The 18,858-nt window shown below is 41.0% G+C and overlaps 1 protein-coding gene across 3 annotated transcripts in view; it reads right to left on the reverse strand.

The window, feature by feature from the left end:
• grik4 (glutamate receptor, ionotropic, kainate 4) overlaps nucleotides 1-18,858 on the reverse strand; it is a 421,740-nt gene that overhangs the window by 293,458 nt on the left and 109,424 nt on the right. The window lies entirely within an intron of this gene.

The following is an 18,858-nucleotide window of genomic DNA, read 5'->3' on the forward strand; positions in this document are numbered from 1 at the left end:
GTGCAGAGGCTGAATGTAATTTAAGTTTTATGTCACAGTTAAAATAAAAGCCTGCATTTTACAGCTATTTACAATAAATCTACAGTGTCACAGATCACACACTCTCTGAACCTATGTGCTATCGATCTGAAAGTGATAAGCCTCTGTGGGAAACAGCCAATATATCGAGGGCTCTAGCAGAGCCAGTGGATATAAGGGCCCAGACTCCCTCTTTCATGTGCCGGCCGTTTCTGCAAATCTCTACAAACAGATATCTGCACATAATGCAAACAAATTAAAAGAGCTAATAAAAAGCTAACTCTTTGTCAGACAGTGGTCGAGGTGTTCTGTGATTGTATTTTGGCCAATGCCTTTTGCCTCCTCTGTTCTCCACATGGACAGTTTACCTGCTACTCAAACATGGTTGGTCAATACTACTTGGACTACAAACGGACACCAGTACCAAAATCTTGTCCCATCATCCACAGATTCTGCATCATTAATGGACTACTGAACAGGCCCAGAGCTGAAAAGTGTCAAGGGCCCCCTTTACCTACAGAATGTCACTCAAATGAAGAAGAAGATATATTTTATTAAAACCTGAGGGTAAATCCATAGTTTGTCACTGTGCCATCATAAACACACAGGCCTGAAGTACACACAAATGCACAAACAGGATCTATACATGCATTAAATTGAGAGATGTCAGAGTGAGGGGGCTGCTGTGGACAGGCGCCCTGAGTAGTTGGGGGTTAAGTGCCCAGGAGGCAAACTGGCACCTTTCCAGCGACCAGTTCATGTGCCATGCTTGGTCCATATGGGGACTTGAACCGGCAACCCTCCAGTTCTCAAGCCAAGACCCTATGGGCTGAGCTACTGCCACCTCCCAATGTGTGCTGACCAGTAAGAGACTTACAATGACCACAACAAGATGCAAGAAAAAAAAAAAAAAAATCACAAAGAGATGCAAAGACACAAAATAACTATAAAAACAGGAAAAACAACCAGATCAAAAGACAGATCACATTTAAGAACTTTACCCCAATACTTCCTGTCATTTTGTCGAGCTCCACACAAGGGATTCACAACGTGAAATACGAAATGACAGGGAGGCAGGGGCTCCGCCTCTGCTCAACACACTCGGCCTAGCTGCACCCTGCAGCTACCATTCCTCTCAATCACTAATCACAATCCCCTATCATAAATCCAATTAGTACGCTGTTGTGCTCTGCTTACAGCTCTTGAAGGTGATGTCAGCATCCAACCACCACCCACTCCACTGATGTCAGACTCCATCTAAAGTCAGAGTCATGATTAGTCTTGGGGATAGTGCTGCTGACAATTACTCGACCTGTCCTCATAATCAATCTAATTGATGTCCGCACTAAAAAGCTCAAATAGTACATTCTAATATCATCATTTAACATCTATTAACTTGTCTCTACTGATTGTAAAACAGAGTTAGTAGGGAGCAGGGGTTTAAAAAATGTATGTATGGAGTGAAATATGAAAATGAGATCCAAAATCTCATCACAAGTCTGCGTGCACTGGCAGAATTCAGATAAGTACTCCAGAGCAGCACACAAGTACTACTAATACTACTGTTGCAATCTGCTGGCTTCACGGCTTGTCCACTGTGAGCTATTAAACCGCTGCTGCATTCACCTCCAGGAGCTTCCCCCTCACATCACTGCTGACCCGAGAAGCGATCAACCAAGTCCTGATTAATGGGTCTCTGAGCCTCCTTGGAGGCAATCACACTTAGAAGGTTGGGCCAAACAGTAACAAATGGGACATTCAGCAATCATCCTTTATTACATCAATAACCTCAGATATCAATTAATCAGCATTAAATTTTTAGAGGAGAGACACGCCTTAATTTGTGGTGTGTGGCACATCTTTATTTTACACCTTAAATTCCTTGCTGGCAATAAAAAAAGTAGTTCAATCCATTTTAGACAACTGGGCTCAGAGAGGTCTATACAGATATTGCCCCAGGAGTCGGGGGTGATATCAGGTTACCATGGTGATCAGCATGTGCAGAGGCAAGCTGTGACTGATGACATTAAGAAATTGAGCTTCTAGGAAAGCAGCGCAATACCTAAATTGATTTTGTCACTTAAAGCTGGGGTGGTACGGTACAGATTTTTCCTTTTTGTTTCTAAACTCTCCGAGCAAGTGTTATGGGTCATTTGGGTTGAGAGGGAGTGACTCGTCTCTGTCTAAATGGTGTGGTGGTGGTGGTGGTGGAGGCGCTGGTGCATCTCAGGGACAGAGGCAAAGACTTCCCTCATCAATCTAATGCCTCTCCTCCTGAGGTAATCATTTCCACAGAGCAACATGGCATCTCATTAGGCTGATTCGCTCTCAGTGTCAGTCAGCCTCAGACACCTTCACAACAAAAACTGTGGTGTGAAAGAACACACACACTTAGATTATTAGACAACCTGATGGCACAGGCTCTTACTCCCACAGTACATTGGCATTATTGCTCGAGTGTTATTTTCTATTTTCTGAGCAGATTTTCATGGTTGTTTGAAACGCCGAGTGCAACCCTCTTCATCAGTATGCTGGAATTCAAAGTTGGAGATTTATTTCTGAGACACTGGGGTCGTAACTAATCAGCTCATTATTTTCCAATTAAACAATTAATTAAAACAGTAATGCATAAAAGATAACTTTTCTGACAACTAGTTAATTAATCAGCTAATCATTTCAGCTGTAAATAAGACAAATACAACAGTAATGTTCTGTGTTGTATTACCTGAGACTGGTCTCAATCTTGTCTCGGACTCAACTACATTTTGACTTGCTCTTGTCTCGGTCATATTAATGAATGCTCATTTACATCTATTAGTAATGTTGATAGGCTAAATTCAACTTAAAAGACTGTGTTACCTTTATTACATGGCTCAAATATGTTAACATTATAACTCTTTTTTGGCCAAAAATGGCTCTTTTGATAGTAAAGGTTGCCAACCACTACTCAAGGCATTTCTCATGGTACACTTATATATGCACACATAGATACAGTATGGTGATTACAGAGGTAAATGAAGAGGAATTCTCATTTGTTATCTGTGACTGTTTATATGGGAATATGGATCTGGTCTTGACTCAGGCTCGATACATTCTGGACTTGGTCTTGGTTTAGATGGTCTTGACTACGACGTAGGGTCTCTCAAATTACTGTGACATGGGAGATTTTCCTTCCTATCATATTTTGTTGGACATTGGGATGTTTCGAAGATTAAAAAAAAAAAAAAAAAAAAAAGAAAAAAGAAATAGGATATATAAGGAGAGGCAGGGTACATCCTGGACAGGTTGCCAGACTATCACAGGGCTGACACATAGGACAAACAACCATTCACACTCACATTCACATCTACGGGCAACTTAGAGTCAACAGTTGAAAACCCACACTGATACAGGGAGAACATGTAAACTCCACACAGCTCCCCCATAATGAATTTGAACCCCCCCACCCTGGCTTCAAACCAGGAACTCTCTTGCTGTGAGGCGACAATGCTAACCACTGCACCATAGTGCCAACCCAAAAAAGACTCAGACATTTTCTATCTCTTTTTAACACAGTCAGCAATATCCTCTAGCTTAGATTCTTTCCACACTGTGTGTGAATGCATCATTTGGTTTTAAAAAGCCCAAAACCCTCCTGAGAGAAAAACACAACCACAGGGTAGAGTCTATACAGTAGATCTTAGAGTGATTTTTATACCATCTGAGAAACAGCTTCAATCCCCTACACATATACATACACACATGCAAACCCACACACACAGACACACCACCACCACCACCACCACCACCACCAACCCAGGACGCTCTGTTCACAAACAGGTAGTGAAAATGGGAGATTTGCGAGAGGCCATGCCACGGAGACAAAGTGAGTGCAGGCTTCAAACAAAAAGGCCTTTTATGGATGTCCTGTTACATGCTTTGCTTCTTTGCCTGAGGCCCCCATCCATCCATCTACACCACTCTGCTTTCAGGTGAACAAACTCTCACCAAACTCCTACCAATAGCATCTGCTTAAAGCCACATCTACCTATCAACTCACACAGAGGAGGGACCTTTAAACCAGGAGATCATGAAAAAACACATCTCTGATTGTTCTGGAACACACAGAGAGACTGTTTAACGATCCACCCTCCAGTATCAGATGAGGTTCAACACACCTTTATTCTTTTTCCACACTTCTCCCACATCTCACCTCTCTCTTGCTCTCCCCAACTGAGCTGGAGGAGATAAATGAAATGAGCGCTGGCATGTTCCCTGGACATTTTAATTAGCTAGTCTTTAATTCAGCCTGACCCCCTTTCAACTTTGATCAGCCGGCGGGAGCTCTGATAAGGACCTGTCACTCACATGCAAACACCAGGGTTATTTAACAGCAAATTGTCTCTTTGCCATTTGCAGATGCTCTCTACCTGTGCTGTCATGGGAGAGCTGTTCACGGCTCAGTGGAAACTAAAAGCCCAACGAGGACAGAAATATGGCGCGAGAGCTGTGCTCATTCATCCCAACTCCCCATTCACTATACAGCATGGACTGTGACAGGGTTGAATACAAATGCGCTCCTTGTTTATTAAGAGTTGAGAGGGTTCTGGAGGCTAAATTAATGTGTAACAGTATTAGCTTACAGTTCCAAAGGCAAGCATTGTGTTGCATTTGGTCTTGAAATGACAAGAGCCTTGGGCTTTATGGGAGCCAGCTGAAAGCAACAATAAAAGTACAGAAATAAAACTTTCTATGGGTACATGTTCATGACACCCTGTTGAATAAGAATAATACTTAAGCAAATCTGTTGAGTTGCATGTCATAACCTAAAAACTGCACTCCATAAACTACACTGCTGACTATAACTGTTGATTGTGGTTGAGTAAACATGTGTTGTACTTGTCTCAATGGACATTTTTAAGGAGCATGGAACATTGCTGACATTTTGACATTGTTTCCTCCTTGCCAATGTTTTTGTAGTTTCACTTTTACAATAATACTCCATCCCCAAAATGTCAATTACTCACCCTGCGTTACCTTGAATTTGTTTTTCTTGCATGCCTCCACAGTGAACGAAGAATCCAAAAATGAAAAAAGAAAATCTGATAAACTGACGTTAAGTAATCCAAATCTTATTTATTCATCCCACACACAGGCATTTTCACTACAACTTTGATTTAAAACACTCAGCAGTCTCACACACTGACTCACTGCTCATGTATCACAGTGTCTAAAATATTAAGGTTTTAGCAAATATGCATGTATTTGTGAAGTACTGAGCATCCGACTGAACAAATGAGAAATGGATTATACTGGACGAGCTGTGTGAAAGTTTCGAAACATATGTTTGATATAGTTTTGCTGTTGTTAAATGCGATCACCCTTTGCTTCAATTCATCAAGACTTTTTTCCGTTTTTGGATTCTTCCTCCCTCACCTTGGATGCATACCAGAAAAACAGTTTTCTTCAACAATGACAGGTAACACAGGGTGAGTAATTGATATTCTAATGATAATTTTGGGGGGATTTTAATGTCCAGTGAGCCATTATTTGTTTTCATTTTACAGAAGACATGACAAAAATGTGTGTCTTCTGTTTCTGTGCTGTACTGCCAACGTGCCAAACCTTGCCTCCAAAGCTGAGGCACATTACCTAACAAATCCTGGAAATCGTGCAGTTACACCCCTGGTGCTGAAATAGGTGACTAGAGATGATCGTATCAGACACCTCAAATCACAGCAGGCTCTTCAGCAGCATAAAATAGCAGATGGTCGATAATTCCAGTGTCATACCACACCAGACTAAGGGAGTACCTGTTCCCTAAAATACCAGAGGAATCAGCTGTATAGCTCTAGATCAGCTCTAGTTTTAACAGTATGCATCTCAGGCGTACTCAGACTGTGACAGAACCAAAGTCGCAAGACAAATCCTCTCGCTGCTCTGTGTGCACTAAGCTGTGCCCGGCTACTCTGTGTGTGTGTGTGCTCCATTCCCCTTATGACAAGGAGCACAGCTGACTGAAATTCCTTACTCACAGTCGTCTCAAACAGATTGTTTCAAATTGCGCTTCTCAAAAATTTGTTATTAAGGCAAATTAAAGTATCTTGCAGTCATTTCCAAATCCAACACTTCTCTTGTAATGTGTTGTGATTCTGACAAGTACAGATGGTATTTTCTACCAAGGCAGCAATTTTGTGGCTGGAGATTGAATAAGTTAAACCCAGTGTTAAATAGGCATTATAACCTCACACATACAAAGCGTACTCAGTGTACCCTTTGGACATTTTAGAATAGATCTGGACCTAGGAAGTGTATCCAATTTTTGGATTCATTAATACCTCTAACCAGCCATAACCAGTCAATTATCAGCAGAATGAAATGGAACGCAGTGGTTTTATCAACTAGACAGAGTACTGTCAGCCCCGCTGTCTTCATGCCACCAGGCAGTCATAATCCAACTCTGACCTCTTCTGCCCCATTATCATTAGATCCGCCAAGCAAAGTGGCGCCATCCATCAGCCGGCTTACCCACTGACAGCAGCCAGTTTCCGTGCGACTGTGACTGGTGGGCCTTCCAATTTGTAAATGGGATTGGAGCACGTCTACAAAGGCTGAAACAATACCACCCCTCGCCGCACACCGCTGGAGCCAGCTGTCGCGTCTAGCCTCTCTACCCGCCGCTGCCCTTCATTCTCGCGCTGATCGTATCTGGAGATGCTGCGGTGACTTTGCCCACTGCACTCACTCATCAAACTCCTTCTCTGCCTCTCATGCTGTCTCTAATATCTGAGGTATCATGTCTCACTCCCTGCCTCAGTTCGTCCTGCTAAATCCTCTGACAGTCTCCTCTCCTCCAGCGCTCTGAACCCCTCTCTCTACTCCTTATTATCTCTTATTCTCTTCTGCTGTTCTTCATACCTACGGTCTTTAATTTTCCTCTCACTTGGTCCTCTCTTTCTTCTCTATCTTTAATTTTACTACTCCTCGAAACTACTCCATCTCTCCCTGTCCTTCTCTCTGTCTCTGATCTCAGGCAGAATACCTGTAGAGGATATTGACTGCCATTCAACAGGCAATATGGTATTTCACAGTAAAGCAAGACATGGCCATTGACTCAACTTACAGAAATACGACCAGAATAAAATCAACAAAACCAGTGAATTATGAGAGTGGATTTGTGCTACAGACTTTAACCGTGAATCTTTTATATACTCCCAAGACTAGATAGTGCACATTCATAAATAACCGTGACGCAAGTGGGGGAGAAGACGTTATGGTTATGTTTCAAGGATTTGGATTTTCCAATTATGCATCGCTGTGCACCGATAAAGCCCAGCAGCAGTTAATAATGCTGACAAAAATCATTGCTCCATGTTCGCAGGCTGCACAACAGGATACACGCTGTAACAGCCAAAGGTGAAGTGTTGAAGAAATGCTGCTTGGTCTTTTTTCACACAAAAGTAATGCATGTGTGAATGAAATCCATACAAGCCTCTATCATCATGGGGTCTGACAAGAGTAACATGCTGTGTTTGCTAAAGTTTTTCACCTTCCCCTTCCAGCTGTAACATAGAAACAACTCAACCTCAGACCACACTAAAACCAACACTAACTCTCTCTCTTAAATCAAAATAGTTTTGCAGCGTCCAATCTAATGGTTTTATTCTGAATATTTACTGAGGCAGCATACATCATCCAGTGACAAGGCCGTCTATTGGAATACTCAGAGCTCTATACGTCTAACTGCCACTGCTACTTCTGGCTGCTATTTACCGGCCATATGCTGCCACTGATTGTGAGCTGAAAAGCGCCACAAGCAACCCCAGCCTTCACCCATATGCTATGCAATTCTCTTTAAGTTTGCTATCATTGCAGTAAATATATCACCCGATAAACCAGGTAATTACACCTAGAGTAATGACTTAAGTTTCTTTTATCTCAGACATGTTAGGGTTGAATTTCAGGTGGTTTCTTTGGCGTGCCCTTTTTTCCGTCAGATGTTCCAGGCGGCGAAACTCTTTGACGCAAGTTACTCCATAACTTTTGCGTAATAGTTCAATGGTGTTCATTATGTCAACATTTTCAAACAGCATGTGGTCTGTCTACAGTCACGTTTCTGAGTCAAAGCTGACTTATACAAGTATTCCAGTGCTGGAAATATGGTCTTTTCATAGAACTGGGCTGTCTATGCCATAGAAATACGCAAATACCTTTGAAATTGGTGCTACATGACCAGAGGAAACAGAGAAAAAGGGTTGTAGCATTCACTTTTTTTTAAAAGGTACAAAACTGACAAGTGCCAAAATGCAATGCACCACACCTAGAGATGCACCAATCCATCTTTTTCAGTTTAAATACCGATCCCGATGCTGTGGCTTTGAGTATCAGCCGATACCCGATACCAATCCGATACCATGGTTGACCTAAAAAGCTATATACCTTTACATGTAGAACAGAAATTTTGAACAAAAATAAACAATTGTGCAACAGCAGTAGTGTGAAATACCTCCCCACAGCAGATTCTCTCCTTCGCTCCATGACGTATGACGCAGCTTGCGTTGCAATAGATTTAAAGGGAAAGGATTGCTTCAGGTATAGGTACCCGATCCATTTATTTTGATGATATTGGGGCCGATATTCGATCCAGATATCGGATCGGTGCATTCCCTAACCACACCGGACCAATAAATGCTCCAGCTGGTGGGTGACATAATGCAATTTCCCACGATACACAATATGGCGGCCAGCTCTTGACAAACAATCTTGAATAACAGTCTGAAGAGTTAAAATATGTTTCAGAAAACATATAAGGTAATGCAGTTATATTATCTTGATTCATATTGGATCATCACTGCTTAGTTTTACTGTTTGGTCTCAGTATATTAAGCCTACAATACAGGAAACAGTACGCACACACGCACTTCCTGTTCACAAGTTCTCATACAACAGCCAAACAGCGCACTAAAATATGTTTCCGTAGACATTTTAGGCAAGAAATAGTTTTACAGTTTGATCTGAGTTTGGTGTGAGTTTGCGAAAGATGGCAGCTCTCTATACTCTTTGTGTTTTTGGTGGAGGGCACACAAAAATGAGGAAGCACAATCTCTAGTTCAAGCAACAGCCCTAAAGCCAGTGAAAATTTGAAGCTGAGAGATGAGCAGGAAGATCTAGGTGCTGGTAAGATGCAGGGAAGTTTACTATAGTTCATTCACACATACTACCCACATTGTTAAGTTGGTTAAAAATTGGCAAAGTATCCCTTTAAGCAGACGCTGCCTCTGTACAGTATGCTCTACAACTTCAAAATGCAAATACAGAGAGCTGTGCTACTATTTCAGAGATTTTCTTAAATAAATCATTTGTCATTCTGCTAATCTGTCAGTCAGTGACTCAGTAGCAGTTTATACTGTCTAATTCATTCTGAGCTCCCGTCATAAGCTGTACTTCACCTTGTAAAAGTCTGCTTCTTAACTCTTTCTAAACCCTCAGATCCCCTCTACGCTTTCTCCCCCATGTATATTCGATGTGCTACACAGCCAAGGCTTACTGTGTGTGAATCATGTATTATCCCTTGTCCTCTGCTCCAGCTCGTACATCTCTCCTTTCCTCTAATTTCATTTTCCAGTGGGGCTGTCAGGCATGTGGAAGGACCTGTCTACCGCATGGTGCGGGGAGCAGTGAACAATTTATATCCTGCCAGTTGGGCCACAATCACACGGCATCTTCACAATTGGCCACATAAATATTGAGACAACTATTTAAACAGCTCTGATCAAACAGGAGTCAATCAAACAGAAACAATGAACACAAAGAGGCAAAATGTGTCCGCATGAGAGAGATGCAGACAGCGTTTTACAGACAGAGTTTTAAATAACATAAACAGGGAGCTAGAGTTGGGCGCTTTGTTACAACATAAGCTCATAATGTCTGATAAAAGGGACTAAGCATGGTAATAGCCTTGTCTGTAATATAATACTTAAGAGGGGAACACAAGCGCTCCAAAACATGTGATTCATCTATAATTCCTGTTTTCACTCCATGACCCTTTTAGTTTATTCTCTCTTTTACCTAATTCATCTTTTACATTGTCTCCTGCCTTTATGACCCTTTTGCTGCCGCACATCAACCTTTTTGCACTTTTTAAAACTCTCTCAGCCACTCTTTTCTGAGCAGGACCTTCAAGCAGGAGAGTGAAGAGAACACACCTTTATATTGTACAGAGGCACGAAGGTGTGATGCAGATGATAACCTCCCAGAAACACCATTTAACAGTCCTTCCAGGATCTCAAGGGCTGCTTTGGGGATTGTTGCAGCCTGAAATACCTGATTTAAAAGCAGCTTTTCAAAAAAAACAAAAAAAAACAAAAACAAAACAAAAAAAACCCTGCAATGCCTGTTTCTGTTTCAGTCTGGGTTCCTTTTGTAAATCAAAATCATAGGGGCAAGTGAATATTGCTAAAATAGTTGCAATGCTTTCTCAGATTCCTAGCCTATTATTATGAGCATTCAGTGCAATTCCGACAGAATCAAAATCTATTTGCGATGGCAAGGGGGTTGGGCAGCAACACCCAATCACCGACAATCAGCTGTTGCAGTGCTGAAGGACCGTCTCCTCCTGCTCTCTCGGTTAGCATGAGCTAATACAGCAGCAGCAGCTAACATTCAACGCTGAGCTGTTGAACACTGCCAACAATCTCACAATGACACGGAAGCTGCTCAACTCTGTTGTTGAATCTGTTAATATGGGCAACGTTAGGCCCTATCACTGAGTGTGTGACTCTGTCCCAGGCGCGGATCTCACACTCCCACATCAGTAGTCTCATGATAAACAGACAGAGAGAGTACGAGAGAGGGGCAAGGAGGGACTGTGCGAATCAATACGCCGGCGCAGCTCTGCAATGAAATGAGATTTTACCTATTTTAAATCAGTCAATTTGTAGTAAAGTTGTGGTGATTGGACAAAATTGCAAGGTCAAGCAGAATTCACTGAGATTGGCTGACATTGTGGTAATTCTTGTGATTGCAACATCCTGGAGGGGCTGATTTTAGCTCCATCCTCACCCTCTCTACCCTGAGCTCTGTGGATGAACTACGAGGTACAGTAATTCTATCACTGTGAAATGTTCTTCACAAAAGCAGAAAAGGGCTAATTAGGCAGTTACACACGGAGCATGTGCTTTAATCATACTCTAAATGCTCACAGCCTGGTGCTCTAAGGTTAAACATACGAAAGGCACACACACATGCATGCTCACACACAGATCACTTGATTTTTTTTCCATTTTTCTTCCTCAAGTCGTCTCTTTCGAAAAGCCTTAGCTAATTAATCATTCACTCACATCTGCATAAAATACCTCGTTTTATTTTTTATTTTTTAAATGTCTACTCATAACTATCAGTGAAAGACATCATTGTGAGAAACCCCATCAGCATTCCATTAGCAACTTTTCAAAAATAATAAGCATCTGGTCCTGTTTTTAGCAACACAGTTACAGCTTACACTGCATCTTTCACAGCACAGACACAACAATTGCAACCCATATTGACACTGGTTTAACAAGTTTGTAACTATGGTTACTGCAAAAAATAAAAACAAAGACAAAAACTGTTGCAGTTACAGATTACATCCTTGTCTGTAAAAACATAGATGCTTCACATACATCTCCATCCTGGCAGCACAAAAGATCTATACAGCCAGCACAGATTAAAGGTGGACACCCAAGATTAGCATCACAAATTGAGTTTCTGACGAAATGCCTCACCCTCTGTTCCTGAGTTATGATGTTAAGTAATGGCCATAAAAGTGTTTCTGCAGAACATTATGATGTCACAGTGAAATTTACCTTGACCTTTTGGATATAAAATGTCATCATGTCATCATTTTATCCTGTGAGACATTTGTGTGAAATTTTGTGCTACTAAACCTATACATTTTTGAATTATGGCCAAAAAAAATGTTTTGTGAGCTCACAGTAACCTTCAGCTTTGACCTTTGACCTTGAATTCTGAATCAGTTCATTCTTTATTCCAAGTGGACATTTCTGCCAAAGTTGATGGAATTCCCTCAAGGATTTCTTGAGATATTGCATTCAATAGAATAAGATGAACATAAGGTCACAGTGACCTTGACCTTTCACCACCAAATTGTAATCAGTTCATCCTTGAGTTCAAATGTACATTTGTGCCAAATCTGAAGAAATGCCATCAAGGTTTCACCTTTGACCAGCAAATTCTAATCACTTCATTTTTAACTCAAATTGGACATTTGTGCCAAATTTAAAGAAATTCCCTCCACGTGCTCTTGAGATTTCACATTCACAAGAATGTGATGGACTAATGGACAGAGGGACAACTGGATGGACAATCTGAAAACATAATGCCTCTGATCAAGCCTAAGGCCGGTGTGGAGGCATAATAAAATCGAAAAAAATCAACACTTGATTCTTGAAATTTCTTGAAACAAGATATGTATTGAACGTGAATATTTCATCCCACTTCCTCTTTTTAGTCCACAGAAAATACCATTTAGATTTCATACAAAGAATCTTAATATTCTGTTAAATAAAATGTTAAAGGCGCTGTATGTAAGAATGTGGCCAAAACGGTTACTGCACTCAAATTCAAAATACTGCCGTGCGAGCGGTGTCCGCCCCCCCTCCCCTACAGATTCAAGGTTGATGGACAGCGGCACACTGGAGACTGATTTGTTTGCTCACGGACAGCTGCCGTGGCAGGGCTGCATCGCCGCATCCTTGATCTTCGGTTTTCCAGCGGACCGTTCGAGCAAGTCCGGCTTCTCTGCTGCTAACGCTGCTGCCGGGATACAGCGGAGGAGCCGGCTGCTAATGCTATGTACCTAATGCTGCTTGCCGTGCTGCTGTCACTCAGTCGTAACTGTAACTGATGCTGAGACTCTACTGACTGCGTGACTGGTAGACGGCGGTGGGTGGCGCAACAGGCCAAAACACAAATTCAAAACATAAACATGATTTGCAGACCGCAAAAATGTGAATAAATGTGTAAATGTGAATATTCTGGCTGTACTATTGTTGTCAGTGAGATCAGTATGTTATATGGACATTATTCCTTAGTCTCTGTGACATATTAGGATGATTTTACGACTATATGCTTTAGATTTCTTACATATAGCGCCTTTAAGATGGAGAGTTTTTCTAGTGGGTGTCTGGAATGCTGATGACCTTCTGACCTAAATTACATTTGTCATTTATGTAATTATGATTTACTGATTATATTTAAAAGAGGAAAATCAGCCATGTTATTTTTGATTATAAACAATAGTTTAAAGTTCCTAGTTCAAAGTGTCCAGATATTTCCCACATTGACTCACATGTGTCTTTTTGACCAGTAATTAGCTGAGCAGCAACAGCACATTCATAAAAGAGGCCAGATGGTGTTCTGGCTGGATTTGGGGCTGTGGTCAGCTTAGGCATCCCAAAACAAGTTCTTCTTTGGCCTCCAGTATACAGTAGCTGTCTGCCAGAGTCCTTGTACCTGTCTGCCTCAGTAATCTGCCAGGGAGCAGACAAACATCAGTGGGCCTTATCTCGACTTCTCAGGAGCAGCCGGGAAAGGAGGCAGGAAAAAGGCAGGTGGCCCAGCGGCAACACAGACAGGAGCCGACTAAAGGCAGACTCGTGAATTCAGTCAACAAACAGCTCATTAAACACATGCATACGCACACGTCTAAAACTACACACACACACACACACACACACAGACACGAAGCACATTAAACTTAGTCTGGAAAGAGGGGACTGAGTTCATCAGATATGCACTGAGCTTCTGCTAAGCAGGTGAAGAAGAATTTGCTACGGGCAGTGGCGAGAGCATCAATGATGCAGTAAACAAAGTGCAGCAGAGATAATTTTACGAGTGCGACATACCAGAACCAGTTCAACATTTCCAGTAAGGCTGAGCAGAAGGATTTACCCAATGGCAAAATCGAATGCTGTGGTTGACACACACTGAGGGGCTATAATACACCATCTGCTCCAAAGTGATATTCAATACTTGCATCTCATGCAAGATTGCACATGTGGGCAATGAAATTGAAACCATCTCCTCAAACCACTTTCCTTGAGCCAAAGTCAGTAAAAAGTCAAATTCTGTCAGTAGTAGATTTCACAGGGCACCACTGCCTCGGAGAAATTCAATGTCTTTACAGCATACTGTGTGTTCTGGCATTTGTATTCACAGCATACTGGAGCTGCCTGTGGGGGGATGTGGTGGCTTTAAAAATATGAAAAGCGTGTTATCCTGCATATGAATATGAATTGGGTTATTCTGTCACTGGCACACTTAGGAGTTTGTAATGTGACATAGGCTAAATAAGTGGCATTAATTTCTGAGGAGTGCGCACATACTTGTGTGTGTGGGTGTGTGCGGTAAAGATATCTTTTGTGACAGTAATTGAAAAATTTCTGGCGGAGACATGTTTTCGCCATCATTCTTTGTACACACTGAACATACAGTATCTATCTGGCGTGGCGCCCGCACTGACACGTGCAATCTGCCAGCTTTCACATCGATTTAAAGTGGATTTAAAGGAGAATTTCGCCCCAACTTGGAAAAGAGAAGAATTAACGGTGAAAATCTGAACTCTGAGAAACTAGGACATGTACGCTACATTGCACTCCTAACACCCTGTTTGATTCTATAAAAACATGACGAGTTGATTGTTGACGGTTTGGACAAATCCAGATCCTCTCAGCATTCACCTATAAGCCTCCTGTGATGCTGTCTGAATCTGAACAAAGCACAGCAGGTAGCAGTTGCAGGGAAGCCTCCAGACAGCAACATATCCTGTCCTTTAAATAGACAGCACTTGCAAAAAAAACACACTCAGTGATTTGCTATAGGGTCCAGTCTGGCACCTTTATCCAAAAATACACCACTTCCACAGCTTTTGTGAGCCGGTTTTGTCAGCAACCAAGCAAAAACTCGTACAGTAAGGGAGGTCACAGAGAAAGCAGAGCGGTGGCCCTGAGAGGAAGAGAGGACGGAGAGCCATTACATGCTGACATTTTCTGTCTGTTTTTATGCCATCAAAATGTAGGATAGAAGGTTACACTGGTGTTAACAGAACATTGTAATCTGAAACTTTATTTTCTCGCTGACAGAAGTCTGGGTCAGATTGTTTGAACTACATACAACCACAAGCCTACAACACAGCCAGTCCTGAAAGAGAAACTGCAATAGCTGTTTTAAAATCTCTATCGATTGTTTGAGCTTGGAGATTAGCCCGAGAGAAGCCAGGTGAGGAGCTAAGGTTTTGCTCAAAGGCTGCTGCAAACTCATACTATTGATTAAAACATAAAATACTTCAGAGTTTTCAAACTACATTAAGGTTCACTCAATACACAGACATAAGATGTACTGATAAGGAAAATGTCATCTTTATACTAAAACATTAATGTACCACATACTGTATCATCAGTTGTTACTAGAGAGCAGGGGCGATTGCTCTGAGACAACAAGGGAGGCTGAACTTCCCCTAAAATTTCATAGAAGAAATGGTCAAATATGCACTTTTGAATTTACATTAAAGTAAGAATCTACACTGCATTAAACGTGTGCTAGGATGCATTTAACATCATGACTATAATGTTCAAACGTCAGCTGTTTATCACCAGTTTTCAAACGCGACCTCCCTGTCATACATTCTCGTGTCAGCACGGTGGACGCGGAGCCTCCAAGCATTCCTATGAGACAGCGCTGAGCAGGTTTTTTTCATGCAGCAAAGCGACACGGTCATTGGTAAATGCGACAAAATTGTCACTTCCAGGGAGGCTCAGCTTCCCTGGGACCTAATGGAGCGGTAGGCGGGAGAGGATGCTTGGTGTATGCGTGATGATTGGAGGAACTGTCTAAAAGGCTGAACCCCTTTGTGATTGACAGCGCTTTGGAAATACACACCGGCAAAGTCGCATTTCGAACTCAGTCCCATGCGGATATTTGCAAGTGGAGTCTTCTGATGGAGTTCCTTATTTCCATAATAGATATAGCTCATTTTCGCTGTTAAACCCATCTGAAAGTCTTTGAGGTGTGTTTTGCTGTGGTTCTATGGCATGAGTGTAGTTGAAAAACTCTGATTAAATGTTCCTCTTATAAGTTACTGCCTTGCTACAATATGACAAATTTTATGATGTAAACTTAAAGTGTGCATCCCCTCTTTGAAAGACCAGCAGCAGCTACTGCTAGAGATGCACCAACTTATCAGCTGTGCTTTGGTGCGTTCGACTATCATCAGCCTATTGGCATTAAAAATGACATTCACAGATGGCAGTGGCCGATGATTTTCTGTTGTGTCACGTCAATTTTGCGCAGACTAACAAGCAGGGTTGAGACTAATGGCGTCCTGTCATTCCAAGGACAATAGAAAAATTGTCTGGATCTAACAGAGATCCTCCCTGGGATGCCATCAGGATGAAAAGATGTTGTAAACTCACTATCATCAGGGGACGCCCCCTATAGTTTTTCCTTCTAACACTACATTGTGAACAACATCGTAACGGAGGTTGCATTGAGTTACATGATGATGTTTTCAAACTCTATTCAGTCAAAATGAGTATTGGGCAAAGATAAATTATAATATCATGATATGTTCAATGTCATCTTGTAAAAAGTATTTTTTTGCGAGAAACTTGAATAAATAAAGTCATTTGAAGGAGAAATTTGTTGATGTTTAAAGAGGTAATTATAAGATATCATGTATCGTAAAAAGGCTTTGGAGGCAGTCATTTTTTGAAAGATGTTTTTTAAAAGATGAAACAAGGTTATATTAAAGGTTGTTTCATAAATTTGTATGATTGAGGGTATAAAGGGCTTCATGACTTTAAAAGAGTGCAGGTTTTTTTTATAGAATAGATTTCTTTGGGTTTTTTTCTGCCACAAAAGGGCGAATAAATAACAAAGACAAAAAATGCAAGCCCATTGGTTTTGCCAAATTGTTATTTTAGACATCAGTATAGACATATGCAATTACTGCATCCCTAGTTCGGACAAATCCATGCATTAAATCCATGTCATTTATTAGTCGCCTTCTCTTTAAAACAAAAGTCTGACCTAAATTTTTCAAGGCATATAACGGTTAAAACAATGGTAGAGAGCTGCTGCATTCCCCAGTTTGCTCAGAGTTGAAGCATTAGCTGAGTTTGTTGACGAAAAAAGTTTTTATTGTGACTACAAATACATCTGGCCCCATTGTTGTGAAGAACCTTGAGTATTATGTAAGCTCTTCCCTTTAAACTGTGGTGATAAAGAGGAGCCAAAGAAGAGAATTTCGCACAGCAGCGATGCAAAAGTGGAATGATTGACACTCACAATAGGTGTCACGAAAAAAAGAAAGAAAGAAAGAATCCCAAGATACACGCTTCTTTAAAAGAGGTATTTTTTGCTAAAATTAGCTGTCTTCAAAATGTTGAGAAAAATGAGAGGAGGTAACTGAAGGTAAAAGTTCACTTGCTAGGCTGGTAGAGATCACTAGGACCAGCAGAAGAAGAAAAAGAGAAAATGCATTTTTTATGGATTCCTTTTACATGGATGGACAAAAACCTCTCGGCTGAAGAAAATCTCAATAAAAAAATAATCCCCTTTCACGCAAACAGTGCTGAATTATAGTACAGTAAGCAGCTTTTGCTGTCACAAGTAAGTGCTGTAAAAACATTTTGTGATGGTGAAAAAAAAACTTTTTATGCATTGTGGGCGCTCACAGAAAAGAATGGAGAGTGTGTCACTGTCAGGTTGTTGTGAGCTGTGTGTTTGCTTTATTCAATTTCATTTTTTCTCCAACTAGACGTCCAAATTTGCCTTGAAGACAGGATCTTTTTAGCCTTTTAATTACAGTGTCCACAATCATTTCTATAGCAGCGAGTACATCTCGAGCAGCTTAAAGGAAAACATGACCCTGGAAGCTGTTATAATGTTATAGTTAAGTATACCATCAAGTGATGCTCAGTGTTTCCTGGGGGGGTATTTTGTGGTGTCAAAATCATTCACCTTCTCGTTACGTCCTAGTTTTTCTTTCTTCATCTGCTTCTAATTCAGTTAGCATTCTCCTGCATTTTCCACATTTACGTTCAACAACTCCCGGAGAACTTGCCTGGACTCGTCACATTGACCAATGCTTTTATTTATATTATACATGGAGCGAGCAATGCAGAATACTAATCACAATACTAAAAGCTAAAGTGTGTTTTCCCCAGCTCGGTTGCTTCTCTGAAAAACCTCACAAGAGCTACAGCGGACCTTTCTAGAATCACTGGCAAAATTGGAGATGTGTGCAGCTACTCAGAGGTCCCTCCTGATACTTTAGACTGCTGACATTTTTCTACTCAAATTAACCTCTTGAACCCAGATTTTCCTCTTTGGTAGGGTCAACATTACAAAACACTTTTTCAATAATCTGCGGTCAAAAATAGATTCTCTCTGTGCTTGTAGCGCTGCTTGGTTACAGTGATGCTCCTGAACTGTGTATGATCTTTATCTCTGAGTGAAATATTTAAAGCTGATATTCCATATCACCTCAAATAAGAAAATGTGGATACCTGTGCTTTATATTTACCAGTTCTGTTTAAATTCAACATGGTATATTCTATATCTCTGGAGACTTTTCAATCTTCACTTTGTTAGAAATCTAATTTTAATTTCAACAAAATTTCATTAAGGCTCTGTTGACACATGCATTTAAATATTTAGCATGATATTAGCTTTTCTAAATTTGGCTACTGATCTATAAAATACACTCTGTAACGCAGAATATATCACCAACAGCCATTTTTCATAGTATTTTTTAAGGTGGATTCATGTTCAGGCTCTCCTGATAGAACATATAGAAAGTCT

The sequence above is a fragment of the Epinephelus fuscoguttatus genome, linkage group LG5, assembly GCF_011397635.1.
Source record: "Epinephelus fuscoguttatus linkage group LG5, E.fuscoguttatus.final_Chr_v1".
Taxonomy (NCBI): domain Eukaryota; kingdom Metazoa; phylum Chordata; class Actinopteri; order Perciformes; family Serranidae; genus Epinephelus; species Epinephelus fuscoguttatus.